The sequence below is a fragment of the Diorhabda sublineata genome, chromosome 1 (assembly GCF_026230105.1).
Source record: "Diorhabda sublineata isolate icDioSubl1.1 chromosome 1, icDioSubl1.1, whole genome shotgun sequence".
Classification (NCBI taxonomy): Eukaryota; Metazoa; Arthropoda; class Insecta; order Coleoptera; family Chrysomelidae; genus Diorhabda; species Diorhabda sublineata.
The window spans coordinates 35,648,579-35,667,308 of NC_079474.1; the positions used below are offsets into that span (position 1 = coordinate 35,648,579).

The 18,730-nt window shown below is 31.9% G+C and overlaps 1 protein-coding gene across 1 annotated transcript in view; it reads left to right on the plus strand.

Moving 5' to 3' along the window:
* Positions 1-18,730, plus strand: part of LOC130442165 (putative polypeptide N-acetylgalactosaminyltransferase 9) — a 243,610-nt gene continuing 224,880 nt past the window's right edge. Inside the window, exons 1-2 of the mRNA XM_056776266.1 lie at positions 1-159; positions 9,680-9,763. The gene's annotated coding sequence lies outside the window, so the exon portion shown is untranslated. The remainder of the gene's footprint in view (positions 160-9,679; positions 9,764-18,730) is intronic.

Genomic DNA, 18,730 nt, shown 5'->3' on the forward strand with positions numbered 1-18,730 from the left:
AGTAGTCCGTAAGGCTTCGACGGTGTAGGACGTTTTGATTTCCTTAAAAGGACGGTACAAAAACGTGTCTTTTCTTGTATACGTCGTCTTTTAAATTCGTTTTATTTTGGTTTTAGTATAATATTGATTTAGTGATTAGGTGTTCAATTACAAGATAAAGTAAGTCAGAAAATCCGATTCTTTTTTGTGTATAGTATTAAATCTAAATTTTCTAACAAAGTAATCCGTTTTTGAATTTGAACTGAATATGATAGTTTATTTCATGAAAAAGTAAGTCAGAAAAGTGGATTCTTTTTTGTATATTTTATTTTTTTTGACAAAGTAATTCACATAATTCTGTTTGCATTAGAACAGATTATGAAAGCTTTAATTTATAAATAAAAATTTTTTTTGTTTTTATATAGTGTATCTAAGTTTTTTTAGTTCATTATGTTGACAATTCATAAAATATTAGAGTAAAGTTTGATGTGTCATTTTTTTGTTAGACGCAAGTTGTATATTATTATAACAATTATATAACAATTACAATAATAAACTTTGGACGTGAGTCTAGTATTATGAGAATAGATCCGAGGAGTGATAAAAAAACGATGAATGAATTTTTATAACACTTACTTAGACTGTATATAGTTCAATTAGTATGTCTGATACCCTTATGTGTTGAGATAAACTTTTGTAGAAGTGGCTGTCCTGGAAACACGGATTTTAACAAATTTAAAAAGGTGTCACAAAAGCCCACGAAACGTTGAAATTTTTCTTTGGTGTTCATGTACTAATTTTGGAGATTTTTTACCAGAATTATGTGTGATTTACATGAAGAAAGTTAGTTATGGACGAGAGACGATCAAGACAACCTTCGACTTCAAAAACAGATGAAAATATACAGAAAGATGGAAAATTTGTTTGTTTAAATAGGCGGTTGACTATACACTGACATACACTTTCTTCTTCATCATGACAACGCGACGTATTACAAGATGCCAGTTTTTTTATGCTACTAAAATCTTCCTATCCACCTACACTCCGCAGGTAACAAGATTTAGTACTATGTAACCTCTGGCTCTTCTCGAAAATAAACGATGTACTATTAGGCCACGACCAAGCAGATGAGAGATATTCCCAAAGAAGCCTTCTAGAACAACTTTGAGGAGATTGAAGATTGAAGATTTATTTAAATTTTGTGTTACCTGTTAACTTTGTTTTTAATAAAATAATTCACCGTACGGTTTGATTATACATCGTATTTGTTATGCATCTAAATAATAAAACTGTTTACATAGTACAGGTAAACCAACTTCTTGTTTTAAAAATTATATTTTAATGTAGAATAAATATTTTATATTCAATCCAAATTCTTTGTTCCGTTTTTGAAATCCATAATCTATTCCCTTTTTCCATTTATTAAAACATTTTTTTAACGAATTTAGCTTAGTACTATGAATTTTCTTTTATGTTTTCCTAATGACTGACACCGTATATTCGGAAGTGTTAATTTCAGTAATGAAAAAAAACCAATCAATCGTCAATGAACGTTACTGGAAAGGATTTGTTAAGTTTCTAGCAAGAAATTAATCCACAACAATATATTTATCAGTATTTTCGTGATAATCACCCAAATGCTCGTACAGAATTTTTGGTAGACTATTAGATAAGCTTTGATTTCACGATATGTGACATGACGATCTCCTTCAATTAATTTTATAATGCGTCGATATTTTCAGTTACAACTTTGCTAGTAAGGAAGCAACCAGCATATTTCAATCAAGTCTTACTAGTTTTAACTGCATCGCCAAAGGTTTTTGGCTATAAATGAGTTAAACTACATCAAGGGATATCATAGATCACCATTCAAAATTATAAAAGTTTATTTTCGGCCGAGATGAAATTTGTAAGCTACATAAATATTCATGGATCGTCAGAAATCGTCAAACGTATTTTTCAAAGCAATTTAACTAGATCTTATCATTATTATAGAATATTTGTTCAGTTATTTTAAAAACAGCCCTGGAAGATAGAACACTGCATCAAATACATTAAAGTGCAGTGCAGATAACTTTATGAAATAGGTAAGAGTCTGCATTTTGGATTCTTAGTCATATATGGAAACGAAAAGGCCAGGAAGTATAAATGCCCTTTATTATACCGCTTTTGTGTGGTGTAGGAAAATGCTCCTCTAAAGAAGAGTTTCCGATTAAGTAGGAAGTAATAGGTGACTTATCGTGCTGAATCATTCCAAAAAGTATTTCAATCTCATGAAACTGTGGAAGTGTTTTAATACTCATATAAAGGAACTTGTTTTTGTATTTGAGGAATATGGAGAAAAAATAATTCCCATATTTCTTTACGTATACATATCATTTCAGCCTCTGGAAGTCTTGTTCTTCCATTAACTCTCTAAGTTCCTTATTCACTAGCCTTCTGCTTTTATTTTTTTTTTGGCTCTAATATTGTATTTTCCTTTCTTTTTCGTCCTTGGTGAGACACATAGTTTCTGCGGCGTATATGACAACATGTCCAATGACTACTTTGTAGATTTTTATCTTAGTTGTGGTACTTAAACTCTTGTCGTCTGTACATCAATCTCTTCACTTTTTTAAAACTTTATAGTGGTTCAATTTATTTTTTCTTATGCTTTTCACGTTCTATGCTTTTTCTTCGTTTCTAACTAATCCTCTTTTTTTGCTTCTGCTTTTTCAATTCTTGTCATTGTCTTCTGCATATACCACTAACTGCACTGATGCGTGATGAAAATAATATGTATTCGTCGCATTTTCCAATAATTATGTTATAGTCTATGCGTCTATAATGGAATTTTCTCATCTCAAGCTTTGTTGATATTCTCCAAGTGCCCACTATTTTTCCTTATTATTATGGTTTATATTTTGTATGTGGTGTTTGAAAGCATCATTTCTCTATATTTCAGGTTGGCTCCTTTTTCGAACAGGGGAAACAGTTGTCCTAGCCTCCATTTCTTTGGAAATTTTTACATGTTTTTAATAAACTATTATAATTATCTTGCTATGGATAATTCCCTTGATTTGGGAGTTACATATTGCCGCCTTATCTAAAAAATTAAGTTCCTTCTGTTTTGCGCTGAGATCAGTTTCTAAAGAACTGAACTTATCCATCTCCTTATTATGCCCTTATTGAGTCGCATCTCCGATATGCCCTTCCCATATGGGATACGTATGGTGCGACTTACTTTGAGCGAATCTTCAAACTATAAAAGAAAGCACTTAGATATTTACTTGAATTAAACAGTGGGACTCACTGCAGGGACTTCTTTAAAAGATTAAAAATGCTGACTCTTCTTTCCTTATTCATCTTTGAATCCGTTTGCCTAATTCTTAAGCACGCTTCTCCAATTTCAGATCGTTGTCCAATTAGGAATGCGGAACACGACCTTTACCTACTTGCTCTACGTTCAGAATTAGTTACGGGCTCAATATTTTACAATGCAAAAAAGATGCACAATCACTTGCCAATTGAAATCAAATCGATATCATCTTTTCCCACATTCCGCAATAATTTGAGGGCTAATTTACTGGAAAGTACCTTCTACTCTGTAAACGTTTCTAATATTAATATTTAATTCCTGGCTTGCTGCATACTGGTTTAATTTTTGCTATGGAATTATTTACGATTTATATACTAATTGTTACTATTATCTATAATTTTGTTGTTCATTGTGGTTTTCTACTGTATATTGAAATTTTATTTGTATCTTTATTTAGTTATTTTTATGTTTTTACAAGCTTTTGTCTACAAATTATAACATTTTTTTACAATAAAGCATTTCTCTCTCTCTTCTCGAATAGTTCGTTGTTTATTACGTCTGATTCTGAAATTTTGTTGTTTTTAGGAGTTTTACGATTCTTTTGAAGTCTTTGTAGCCAAGGGAGGCCATTTATTCTTCTGCTTCTGTTTTTCTTTCAGTTTCTTTTATTTGATTTGTTCTTCCGTACAATTCTTCTATTTTTCAACCGAAATAATAATTCAAGAAACCAAGGAAAAGTTGGGTAAATATTATTCGGAATGATTTGTAAATGGTTAGAGATAGCTAATGAAGTAAATCTCTAAACCGAACATATGTGCACTCTTTTGCATGAAAGGCTCTGTATAAAAATATATTTGTAATGCAGTTGCCGCGATTGCTCAAACCTAAAGAAAATTTCACTCAGGTTGAAAATTCAAAGAAATATCTTCAGCTGATATATCTCGTTAGATAAAATACCTTAGAAACAAAAATACGTACTTTTAAGAAAGCACTTGTTCGGCCAATAAAGCTATGGCTTCTGTTTTGGGATTCCAAGTTTAATCTAAATTGATTATTTAACATTTAGAAGTCCTGGTATTCTCTAATCGCCCTCGTATCTATTATTCAATTTTATTAAGTATCCCCATAAATAGAATTGAAAATGGAAACAAACTATAAACGTAAAAAGATATAAGTTATAACATAATATAAGAGTGTTTAGTGCTTCCCTTAGGAAAATAGGATTCTCCTAATTTACGGCCCAGCAGTAACATGGACGTTGTGAATGATAAGAAAACAGATTGGGATGGAAATGGAAGTGGCCGAAACGATCCTATAAAATGCGAGGGAATGGAGGCAATAATACTTATTGGACCAACAAGTGGAATAAAGCTATTACCGCAATACCCAATAAAACTAAGTGTTGAACTATAAGAGTAGACAGAAATAAAGTGAGTTTTTTATCTACACATATTAATGTACATTCCAAGCAACTGTATATAAATAAATGTGTATATTTTATGCTCAAAGACCGAAAACGGCTAGTGGCCGTTTAAAACAGCCACTGGTCGTTTAAAACAGCCACTGGCCGTTTAAAACAGCCACAACGCGTCCTGTGCGCCTTGCGTTTGACAGAACGCGTTGTGGCTGTTCTGATATAGCCAGAACTCGAATGAAATTTTTTTAGATTTAGAAGACATTAGCTCACGTAATATAATGCTGCTTATTAATAATCATTTGGTAACAAAGTAGTACAACATTCATTCTTCTTCTTCTTCCTGCTGTGTATAGGCATCATTGCCTGTTTTTCTTCACGTCATTGCCTCTGTTCAGTCACCTGGGAGGTTGTCACTTCATCTTTTCCTAGGTCTTCCAAGGCTTCTTTGTCCTGCTGGTGATTTGTCCCTTGATATTTTCACAATTCGTTCTTCCGTCATGCGATCAATGTGCTCAGTCCATTTTATCTTTCTATCCAGTACCCAGTCATTGATGTTATCTATCCCGCATGTTCGTCTTATGTTTTCACTAATTTCTCTATCCATTAGTCTTCTTCCCGCTATTCTTCGAACTATTTTCATTCTCCAATATCCGTTTCGTTTTAGAGGTCTCAGGTCGGGTCTCTGCTGCATAGGATAATATAGGTCTGATTGCGGTCTTGTATATGCGGGCTTTTGCTTCAGTTCGAATGTATTTATTTCGCCAGATTGTGTCATTTAGGTATGCTGCTGCTCTTGAGGCTCTTATAGCTTGGTTTCTTACTTCCGTCTCCACGTCCCCGTGTCCAGATATTTCCATTCCCAGATATTTAAATTTCATTTCCTGGTGTATTATTTTGTTATCCACCACAAGCTTACATCCGATCGGTGTCTTGGAAGTAACCATTGATTTTGTCTTTGCCGCTGATATTATCATATTGAACTTTTTTGTTGTTTTGTTAAATTGGTACAGTAGCCTCTGCAGATCGGCCTCGTTCTCCGCTAACAGTACCGCATCGTCTGCATAGCACAGGATTTTGACTTCTTTATTTCCCATTTTGTATCCTCATTATTTGAATAAATGTTTTATATCCATATAGTCAATAGTTAATATAACTAATCTAACCTAATCTAACTGCCTCAAACATAAAGTTCAATGCAATTCAATATGCCACAACAATTCCTTGAGCAAAAACAAATAGGTTGATATGTAGCGAATATTGATTTTAGTAATATACTATTTTACATTAAAATGACTGTTGATGATTTATATTAACTTTTGACTATATGGATTTAAAACATATATAAAAACGTTGTCATTAAACATTTATTCGAATAATGAGTGTTGTACTATTTTGTTACCAAATAATTATTAATAAGCAGCTGATGTCTCCTATATCTAAAATAATTTCATTCGGGCTATATCAGAACAGCCACAACGCGTTCTAACAAACGCAAGGCGCATAGAACGCGTTGTGGCTGTTTTAAACGGCCACTGGCCGTTTTCGATCTTTGAGCGTAGCAATATAAAATACACTCTTCAAAAAGTAAAGCTAACATTACTTGACAAATCGAGTTAGTAAGAAATATCTAGAGCCATATAGTGAACCGAAGTCTATATATATTGAGTTGATTGATAATATAGACTCATTCACTTCAAACATCCTCTAGTAATTAATTCAACTGTCCGATATACGTCTAATTCAAACATTACTTGTTTGAGTGGGTACATATTAAATCAACGATACTGTTACGAATGCTGTTACAATCACATTTGCACACGTCAGAAATGTATATGAAATTTACCAGCTCCACTTACAAAATGTAAAAACCTATCTCTTTGAGTACCTCTCACAGAGGACATTAATGTATTGTTACAAAGTGCACTTAGGATAAAATTATATGGTTGCGATAATGCGGACAGATTAAATTATCAAACTACTTACCTCCGTACCGTTTCACAATAATGGATACTTAGTTTAATTTCACATGATATTAAAGATATAACTTACCGTAATCTGAGCAAAATTATATAGGATGTTTGAAATGACAAAAGTTATACCACATAACCGGAGTATGTAGAGATAAATGGAAAAGAGACAGAAAAGAGATGTAGAGAAGGAAATAGGGAGAGAATTATAAGTAACAGATATTTGTACAGATCCTTTGAAAATTTCATTGATATAATAATTTGAAATTACAAATTCACAATTATGAAACCGTTGACCGTTGGTGAACATCGTAACAAATACACAGTTTACTAAACCTATCAATTTTGACATTTGTACTGCCTAATTCGCTTTTTGATGACTAAATTATCGCTCTCTGAAGACGAGAATTTGGTTTTCGGAGCGCGCCTTAGACAGTGTAAGTTGTTGTGTTGAGAAATATTGTATTAAGAATGAAAATAGAAGTGTGGTGGCAAAGTCCAAATGAATGATTGTTATATTCGGCATCTTAAGGAGTTGTCGCCAGTGGTAGGATGCGTTGTCCATAACTATTACTGACTATGGTAGAATTTTAGGTTAAAACTGCTGATTAAACCACTTTTCAAATAATTCTGCTGTCATATCTTCATGATAATCAGCTGCACAGTTTTTTTAGCAGATATTAACAAAGCACTAGGAACGAAACTGTCTTTGCTTCCAGCGTGTACTATTATAATCCCTTTAGAACAAAGTCCATTCAAATAGCAATTTTTACTATTGTCAACCCAACCATGTTTTATCCCGATAAATTATGTGTCTATTAGAACTTAGGTAGTCTTTTATCTGACTCAAATAATCTCGCCATCGAATTATCCTTGACAATTCGGTTATTGCCATCAGTTTAATCAGTTTTTTGTGTTTAAAATCACATACAGACCAAACGCAATGTTTCTAATTTGGTATAATTGTATTCTGGATAATCTGTTACCGTTTACTGTATTACTTCTAACGTGACCACCCTGTTCTCCTTATATAAACTATAAATTGTCATACGTATAAAATCTTGAGTAGATGTGTCAACTGATTTTAGTTTTTCTTTGCATGTTTTTCAGTTCTGTAAATGATCCACAGCAACCCCTTTCGTGACTACTCGAAAAATGGAAAATTTATTTACTCTAGTTAATTCAGCAATTCTTATTTTGATTGCATTATCAGATTGCTGAATATTTTCCCTTTTTAAATCTTTATTATGTCTTTATTCTCACTAGACTGTGCAATTTCATTGTCTTCCCATGGTCTGAAAAGCGCCATATTTCTATTTACTGAAATAAATTTATGAATTAAAATAAAATCACCAAGCCACGCCAATGCTTATTCCAAAGTTTCTGGCCGGAATTTTTCGGAGAAATTGTGTACATACTGCTTCGGACAATAGAAATGCATTTATGTTTATGATTCGATATTTTCATTGGTAATATGATGGGTCCACGTGGAATTTTATACGGGGAGTAAACAATATTTTTCAGGAGTCCGCCTAGCTAACTTTAAGTTCTATATTTCCTAATTTACAACATATTTTTTGTGCATTATATAATTCCACACATGCTAATGGTTTGACAGAGTGAATTCTAAATATTTTTTGTCAGTTATCAACCACAAACTTTCATTCTAAGAAGCCCTAAAGTTATAACTATGGTAATATTTATAAGAATACGCATTCAGGAAGCAAACAGCAAACAGCATCTTAGAGCAAACGAGCCAACAAGCAGCATAAATAATCAGTTTTGTGCAGTACTTTCTACCATAACTATGTTTATAATGTTAACATGCAGCACTTTCAGTGTTTCAATGCCAAGAACAAAAATGTTGCCGACTAACAAAGTTAAAAAATCACAGTCGTGTGCTGTTGTTTAGTTGTGCTCGAAATATCTAAAGGATTCAAGAAAGATGCAGATTTTCCACATTGTATAGGAGCGATCGATGGAAAACATAACAGATTGATAAAACCAGCAAATAGCAGCTCTATATTCTTTAATTATAAACAGTATTTTTCAATGGTGCTTTTTGCAATGTGTGATAGCAATTATTTATTTACATTTGTTGATATTGGCTCATATGGAAAATCTAGGGACTCTGGAATTTTTAAAAATTCCACACTGTATGAAAAAATGATAAATGGTACACTGAACATACCCGCAGCAACGCCCATCGAAGGAGATTTGATAGACTATCCATTTGTAATCGTAGGCGATTAAGCCTTTCCTCTCTATGAAAATTTGCTTAGACCCTACGGTGGATCAAATTTATCTTTTTAAAAAAGAATTTTTAACTATAGATTGGTTTAATGGCTAATAAATGGATAATGCTGATTGTTTCTGATTTATTTTAAATTAATAAATAAAATTTGAATTAATATAATCACTTATATTTCTTTTTTCCTCCTGGGTAGCATTCTCGCCAACAAAAGTTTCCGTTACCTCTTCCCAACAACGTTTTTTTATTATTTTGTTGGAATACTCATCTGAACGCATATCCCAAATCGCAAGTCTTATATGAACCTCATTAATAAATCGGTCAATGTCCAAATTTTCCATTGTTTTTGTAATCTGAAAACTCTGAGACTCTCAAAAATTAAAAAATGCTCGTCGTCTGTTTCACCACATACTCGAACACGTACTGATGTGCCGACTAGAGTCGTAAAAACGCTTTCGTCGCATGGTACTCAACATGGTACGCCCGGCGGTCGCTTCGGCCGCCGTGTCGACGATGCACCGTCTGTTTTATGTAACAGAAGTGTCGTAACAGAGCCGCCGAGGCAGCAGCCGACTCGGCACAAAACGCTCCGTCTGTTTTAAGCCTTATGACGCGATCCTTTGGTTAGGTGAAACTGGAACTGGAAGCAGGATTTTACTATGACGAGCTGCGCTGCGACTCACTGCTGATCAAATTATTTAAAGTTGTGTTGAAAACAAATTGGTCATGGCTCATACTTCATTCGTAATATTTTTTAATAATTTTAGATAATGGTCCAGAGTGACATGGACGTGTTTTATACATATCCAACAGATCGTTCATTGCTGTGCCACCGTAACTACACGGTTGAGGTAAGTCAATCAATTAACATCTTAGTTTTCTATATAATTTATAACTGTATTGGGTTCATATTTTTTATATTCACCAGGGCCTAAAGTTATTTGGTACATATTGACGTTCAGTAGCCGAGGCTTCACAATCGTTACTTGGGAAGCATTATTTAACGAAAACTCCTGTTATTGTATTAGTGGTGATATTGCTTTTGAATTAAACGGGAAAAAGGGGACGAGACAATGAGCGTTTTTGTTAAGTTTTCCAAGCGATAAAAGTATTTCGAAGACTGGGCGAATTCAAAGATACGTTAAGTAGTAATTTTTTAATAAAATATCTACATACGAGTACTTGATTTAATGAATTTCTAGTATGAAGAGAAGAACATCAAAACAAACAGAAAAACCCCACACCGTCTAAGGTTTGTATCTTTTTATGTACGAGAGCGGCTTGAAGAAAGGGTGACTTTTCAAAGTTGATCTGATTACGGTGATTATATTATTAGTTTCTATCAAGTCAAAATGTGATACATCAATAATCGTATAAAGAAAACTGTTTTCTTTGTTAGGTAAATAAGAAGAAAAAGTATTATTTTCTACGTGGAAAAACGATTGAAGAAACCAATAAAAAGTGACGTGAATAGTATCCTAAAAGTTCTAAAACTGGTTTCATAAACACGAATAATTCTGAACAAGGGTCGTTATTTACTGTAACTATTCCAGAACGCTCAATAAAATCCGTACCCTAGTACTTAGAGATCGCTAAAATTCATGATATATCTATTGGCTTAAATTTTGCATGAAAAGTTACATATGGAAAAGCTATCTGGAGGTGAATTTCGTGGTCAAAAGATCGGTTGCATGAAAAATTCAAACGATTGTTTGGATATCTTCAAAAGTAATTTAAATTCAAAGAAATAATACTACTGTTAATTTGTCGGAGAAAGTGACAAAAATATGATTGAAAAATTAAGCACACAAAATAAAGAGTATGGTTTTGAACAGATGGTTGCAAAAATTTTTGAATAAAAGAAGTTGCCTCATTATTACATATAGATGAATTCAGGTTTTGAAAACTTTCAGCTGAAGTACTCATTCACATTCCATAATAGATTTCACGATTTCAAACAACAGGCACTATTTGGAGAAAATGGAGACAGTAAAATAGAGACATCTCGTATCAATGCACAGAACTTTTAACTAAATTTTTGGTCATTGCTGGTTTCTTCGCGATACTATGAACAATTTGGTTTAACGACAATTTATCGTCAAATGAAGTCATACGGCATCCTTCTACGAAGTTGATCCAGACAAGCAATTGCTATCGCAATGTCCAACAGTGGCCAGAATCAATATTAGGAGGAATATCTATCGAGAGAAATATTTCGTTTGATTACTACTCCCGATTCTTTAGGAAAATACTTCAAATACACTTTGAGAAAAACTAACCTTCATTAAGAGTATATTTATAATATTACCACAAAGGCTATAACAGATTTCTTGAGTTTCTGTTAACTTATTATAACTACATCAATTCGATAGAAGTTAGTTTTCAATCCTAATTTTCATCTTTTATTATATTGCATCTAACAAACACATTCCTCTCAGTTAGCTTTGGGTAAATATGATGAGACTCTTTGTAAATAGTTAAATCCATCGCATTGTTTATCTAAAGCCCACACAAACTGTTTCTTAAGCTCTATTATAGGGGAAGGATGGGAGTAACTTCTGAAAATTCCAATATCTACCATAACGAATATTTTTTGAAACTAATTACTAGGTTTGTTTATGTTTTTAGAAAAATTCGAACATTTTGTTTTCTATTATAGTAAATCCTTTCCAACTAAATAGTTATAGAAAATTTTTAAGCAAAGTTTGTTTTCATTCTTTTCTCCATTCAGCTTCGTTGTTTATTAGTTTGCCTCGCGACACAATTTTGCACAAAAATTACGTAGAATGGATGTATTTTCTGTTTTTTTTACAATGTATTTCGATTACTTTGGCTACAATAAGCATAATAGTTTTTAGGTAAAATCAATATTTTTGCACTAATATATACTTTGGGGCTTGATATTGAGCATTTACATTTGGTACTTAATATATAGAGTGTCTCATAAATAATGTCGGTCGTCAATGTTCAAAATGCCGGATGTGGTATAATACGGGTCATCAAACAGCGAAAATTTAATCACAGATGTTCTCACTTTGTAAAACCATAATCGGCTTACAAACGTAGAATTGTACAGAGTTGTACTTAATATAACAAGCGAATATAATTTCAGTAAATCATTAAAATTAAATATAAAGGTGAAAAGACCAATGTTTGTTCTCTCTTGTTTTTGTCTCCATAATGTAGATACAACACAGTGAATATTTTATAACAGTAAAATCATACTGGGGAATATTTTTTTTAAATTAATAGCAATTATCTGGAAAATTCTAAATTGTGATTCACCAAGTTTTTCCCGTGTGGTCTTGATTTATAATACATTTACTACAATACAATTATTCCAAAGGACTAGCACCACATTCATCCTTTTTCCTGTGAATCACTGATGTTTAAATAAATTAAAAGTCTATTTAAAACTGGCACATGTTGCACATATTGGTTTTCTACTCTTTTTACGCGAATTGTGACATTTCTAAAATTCTTGGTGCTAATGTTTGAACATTTTTTCATCCTCAGGTATATAACGGAGGAGTAATTTTTGCGTGAAATTTTATTAGTTCTTGTCTGTCTTTTTAGTTGGGACCATATTAATCCCATTGGATTTCAAATAGTGTAATCATTCTTCTTGACCATTTCGTATACAGTATATTCTTTGACAATTATTTTTGTTTTTAAAACCTCTATGAGTTGCTTCTTTGTATAATTCACTGCAAAGTATAAATTTCTTTTGCTTTGTAATTTTGTGTAGTCTGAGAAGTATTTGTCAAAAGCATTGTTTCCTCGATAGCATCTCTTCTGGACATTCGTCGACTCAAAGTCGTTTAAAAACAGTTAAAATCACTTTTTGAGCATCTATTTATACTTAGATGTAGCCGTCTTCTTTCCAACTGTTTAGCCTCTCTTTGTGCCAGGCTTTAGTACAGTGGTTCTTGACATTTTCAGGTTCGTCACACTTATAACTCAATTACTATCACTAATTTCACCCCTCCTCCCAACTTTGAAACCAAACACACAAATACGTAGGTTTTATTAAACATAAAAACAGTTGCAGAAAAAAAATTAAAACATTTTTACTTTAAATTAAATCAACTTGTTGATGGTTGATCTTGAAGCCACGGTTGCCACATATTTTATTGTTCACACGTTTTAGTAGCCGTTTCTATTTAGAAATTCCAAGGGATTAATTTTTTGTGTAATGTTGTTGTTTATACTTTGATTATGATTCACTAATTGTGAAAAATAAAATTGTAATGCGGACATGGACAAGTTGTTTACTATTCAGTTCGTAGTGGGGCCAACTCAACATTTTTGCTATTTGATGACCGTCATTGTAGGTGTTCAATACCACCAAGCTCTTATTTTAGAGAGCTCGAGAACTTACCACTGACGATTATGTAAGTAAATAATCTATTTTGAGAGTTTTGCATAAAGAAAAATGCCACCCTTACAAAATTCAGTTGGTTCAGGAATTAAATAATAGAAGATCCTGATAGAAGGCAAGAATTCTGTGAATTGATGATGGACAGAATAAACGCAGATTTGCAGTTCATAAATAAAAGAGTTTTTCCGATGAAGCGACGTTTCATTTAAACGGGTTTTTTCACAATAGGTGGATTGGATGACGTTACGATCGAATGGCCGGCTAGATCCCACGATTTAACTCCTCTCGATTACTTCTTATGGGATTATTTGAAATCTAAAGTATATTTCAATAGACCAGACAATATTGCTGACTTAAAAGCTAGGATAACGGAAGAAATTAACAAAATAACCTCCTGAGTTCATGCAAAATGTTGTACGAGAATTTCAAAATCGCCTTGGTTATTTCAAAGTGAAGAGTGGTTATTTTTAATATTTAATTAAATTGTAAAATACATTCTAAATATTATGCGACATTATTATATTCATTCTACGTAAAGTTTTGTGATAGAGACATTTTCAAAATTTTACATCTTAAAAATTAGTTTTCTCAGTTATGAAAACCAAATTTAAAAAAAACTTTATATTGCTGAAAAGAGAACTAGAATCCCTTTCCAACAAGGAGCAGCATTATTAAACATTTTCGAGGGGGGTCTGGAGGGGGATAATACTTTCATACTGTAAATTGTTAATTTAAAAATAAAAATCGACGTGTTTCAGTTATTTTCATAAAGTACATTATAACGGTAAAATTGAATTTATTCAATACATATTGTTTAAACCAAAATTTTAAAACATTTGCAGGGAATTATTATTTTTCCATCGGACAATTTTTTTTAATATTTTTAGAGAAAAATATAAAATTTGGATACTTTCGAACCATGAAAAAAAATTGAAAAAAAATGTGGATGATATTTTTTTCTAATTCTTTATACGATAGTTAATAATATTCCTAATAGGATTTAAGGACATTTCATTGTTTATACCTGTTTTCTAATTATTAGTTTCACGCGCTTACAGGTATGTACCAATATCTTTTCCTTATTTATAGATAATTGTGATTAAAAAAAATGTTCATATATCATTATATCTTATTATTATTGATGAAAAATGCATACATTACTATGATAATACTAACAAAATATAAAATAATAGAAAAGTGATTTTAATCACATGTTCCGATTAATGTTTGAATAACTCTTGTAAAATTGATTCCAGAAAAAATTTATTAAAAACAAATTGTAGACAATTTATTTTTTAATAACATTGCTCTGTATAACAATCTTGATAAAGTTAATAGTTCTTAAGTTAAATGATAAATAATGATTTAGGACACAGAGAGGCCGATGCAATGCATTAGTTAGAGAGATACAATACTTGTAAAGGCGCGAAAAAACAGGTATACCCACGAAATTTTCTTAAATCTCCATTAAGAATATTATTAACTATCGTATAAAGAAATAAAAAAAAATATAATTTATATTTTATTATATTTTTTTCAATTTATTTTTCATAGGTGAAAGTATCCATATTTTTCGAATCTTTAAAAATTCTCTTATCATGAAAACTCATTTGACCTTTTTTATTTGACTCTTGAAAATCGAAAAATCATCCGATTTCGATGAATTTTTTTATTTATGAAAAAAATATGGGAAATATCTCTCCTAGAGATTTCATATAGTTTTATGACTAAATGACTAAATAAACGCACTTCTTCGCATATAATCGTTCATAACTTTTTTACAAAGCATCAAACGCAGTTCATATATTTTTTTTGTTAACCTACACAAAAACGAACATTTTCGAAAAAAAATTGAAAAATGTTTGTTTATATATTTTTTATCTCTAACCTTAGTAAGATACCATTTTTTTAATAGAGAACATTTTCAATTTTTCAAAGTTAACTTTTAATATTGTACACTTGATTGCAATAAGTGATTTTGAGAATGTTTTCGTTCATATAACTTCAATGATTATTTGATAAATGAGGTACATTCGGTTATATGTGAGAAAAGGTCAATTGTAAAAACATGATAAATTAATATTTTTGTATAAATTCTTTGTTCGTTTTTTTGTGTAGATTATGAAGAAAAATATAACAACTTCATTTTATTATTTGCAAAAAAAGTTATATGCTAATGGGTGCTGTTTCGTGAACATTTAAAGCCCCGAAGCCAAAGTTTTAATTTTTTTTATTCCCATAATTTTTCTCGTAAGCCCCCCGTAAAACTGTAGATTTTAAAAACAAATTCATCGAAACAGGATAATTTTTCGATTTTCTAGAGTAGTAAATTACCAAAGAATTGTCCGGTTGGAAAATTGCAATTCTTTGCAATTGTTTAAGTAATAAAAAAATTGAGGTGGAATAGTTTTCGGTACTCAAGCATCGATTCCTCCTGGACTATTAATAATAATTGTCGAATCAGTTAAAATTAAAGTAATCGACATACATAGGAAAAAAATTGCTTGATTAAAGAGTTTCAGACGCATAAGTTCATGATGGATAATCATAGGTGCAGCTACGATATACTGAATCAAATTGTCATTAGAATATTAATGTGTTGCTATATATATCAATGATATATTATTATTTCTCTCCATAATTTGAGGCAGGTGTTGGAATTTTCGTCTCTTTTATGTTATAGCTACAATTATAAATTATGGGTTATAAATTTTTCGGTGAAGTGTTGGTAATCACCATTAAACGTCACCCATTATTTGTATTCCGTACGGTCCAATTTTTGTTAGTGTTGTATGTATGTGTATGCTGTACCGTTTGTTATGCCATCAATACCCTTCGCCACGGGGCTTATGATTTATTGATTGAATCATTTCATTCTCCGTGAGTATGTGTGTATGTGTGTAATTGTTGTTCATTTCACATAGACCATCAATCAATTATAGTTTGTTCAACTACACAGCCCTAGATAGGTTTACGGCGTGTGCTTAGGGGGCGTAGCGCGGGGGACGACATAAGAAAAAGGGACAGCGGAAAGCGCTATAATTTTTTCAGTTGGTAATAAAAAAACTTGTCCGAAATGTTACGCATTAAGTGAAACTGCAAGGAAGTGAAAGAGTCGGGTCAAATACAGCCAAAGGGCTTGTCAGATTCAAATACTTTTCCTGTGACATTAAAACTAATATGAAAGTGTTAATCCAAACCTAAGGTTGCTATTGCCACGTGATTATTATATTATTTTTATTATTTTTCTGAACAAAAACGGTGCCACCAACAATTCAATCAGACATGACTACAAAATCAAAAGCAGCCTCTTACTATTGGTTTTATCATACACTAGCTGATCCTGCAGACATCGTACTGCCTCAATCGATAATTTAAAGACCTCAATTTTTGTATAAAATAAACTTTAAAAAACAAAAGGAATCCTTTTTTTATTAAAATATATATAAAAAAATGCTCGGTATGAATGAAGTTTTATCATTATTTTCGATGAATTACACATGATGTGGCTTACATACAAAACAGAGTTTTCCTGAAATACTGGATATTTATAAGGTTTCAATTTGATATTTGACAGACAAACAAAGTTAATCAATTTGAAGCTTTCTGATAAACTATATGTTTTATATGATGATAACTGATCCTACTTTTAGCTGCAAATTGTGGTGATCCAGGCAATTCCAGTGAATTTAAAAACTCCGTGGGACTTCGTCATCCGGGTTCATAACGGTGTTCACTGATTTTAAGGTAACCAACTGTCCTGGAAGAAAATTCTGAATGGCCGCATTGAGATCCTCGACATCTTTATTTTTGGCCGCCAATATTGCTCGTTCATCCAGCCAATTACGGTTATTGAACTGTTGCACAATATCAGGGAAACACGCTGACTAAGCTCCTTTTTTAACTTTGTGATGTGTACAGAAATTTGTGGGTAATGTGATGAATTCGGTCGAGGTGCCCATTGCGACTTTATTATTTCCAATGTCGGGTAACTACTTAGTAAACACATTTACAGTTTCATCTTCTTGCAAAAATATTCGCATGCTAGCAGTGTCACTATCAGAAAAGATCAACAAAAAAAGAGCACATAACTTGAAATGTCACTATCACAAAGGATCACCGAAGTAAAGAAAGTTCTTGCGCACCATAGCGGTAATCGTCACAACAAAGATGCACTCTTTGTCTGATGTATCGATCGACATAGAGGATAGAGGATGGATCGACATATCAGTTGGTTGTCAATTGTCAAATATTATAGTTATGTTCAAAAATTTAATTTCTGACAAAACATCAAGGAATAAAAGAAATGTGGTTTTTGTTCAATTCCGAGCATTTTCAAATTTATTCACATTTTAAACCTTCTCTGGACCACAATTCAAAATTAGCCAAATCGGTCCAGCCGTTCTCCAGTTTTAGCGGGACTAACGAACAGCGATTAATTTTTTTATATATAGATTACAGCGAAAAAGTCTTTTTAGAGCGGCAATTTTTATTCTGATCAAGTTTATTTGTAAACGCCATTTCACCAAATGTTTCAAAGGTACCATTAACAAACATTTCTACAAATGGAAGAAGTAGGGGAATATGACTAGAGTTTTATATTGTACAATTTCTATGGTAACAAAATTGGATGTTACGTGACCACTGGAAAGATGACATTAGTATTAACAGAAATATCTTTGAAAATAATGCATCTTCTGATATAGTTGTATTCTGTCCCATTTATTGGAATAAAAACTAGTCAAAAGGAGTTGGTGGCAATCTCAAGATAATAAAAATTGCCCAGTATAATATAGGAGGAAGACTTTATTGCCAAACCGATTAGAGGAAATCCACGTAACGTCACTGATATATTTGTATTTGCTTTCATGAATATTTTAAAGTCTACGGGTTCACGTGAAATAACGTATGAATTGAAAACGAGAACATATAATAGGATGGTATTTTCCAATCTCAGAACAAAATTGAGAAAGAAAAATTGTTCTTGATTCCATTTATTCAATATTTTGTAAAATTTTAAGAGGATTTCTTTGTGCTGAAAATGATGGATTGATGTTAGTGATTTCAAAAGACAGACATGTGATGTTCTATTATTGCATATTATAGCACTATTGAAACGTCTAAGAAAACAGATTGTCACGAGCTGAAAGCATAACTTTACATAAGGTAAAAGTTATTCATGGAAACATACAGGAAAAACTGATAATTGTAGAAATACTAATTTTAACACGAAGCAGGTTGTTGGGTTTGTTTTCTTGTCAACTGCATTCAACTATATACATCATTAATTATAATGAATATAGAATTCATACATTCCTATACTCTTAAAATAATCTTCTATAGTTATTTACACTTGTCTTAACGTTACATTCGTGTGAGGTTGAAATTTTTGATAGGCTTTTTCTAGAATGCCGTATGTTGTGGCCTTCTTCAGGAA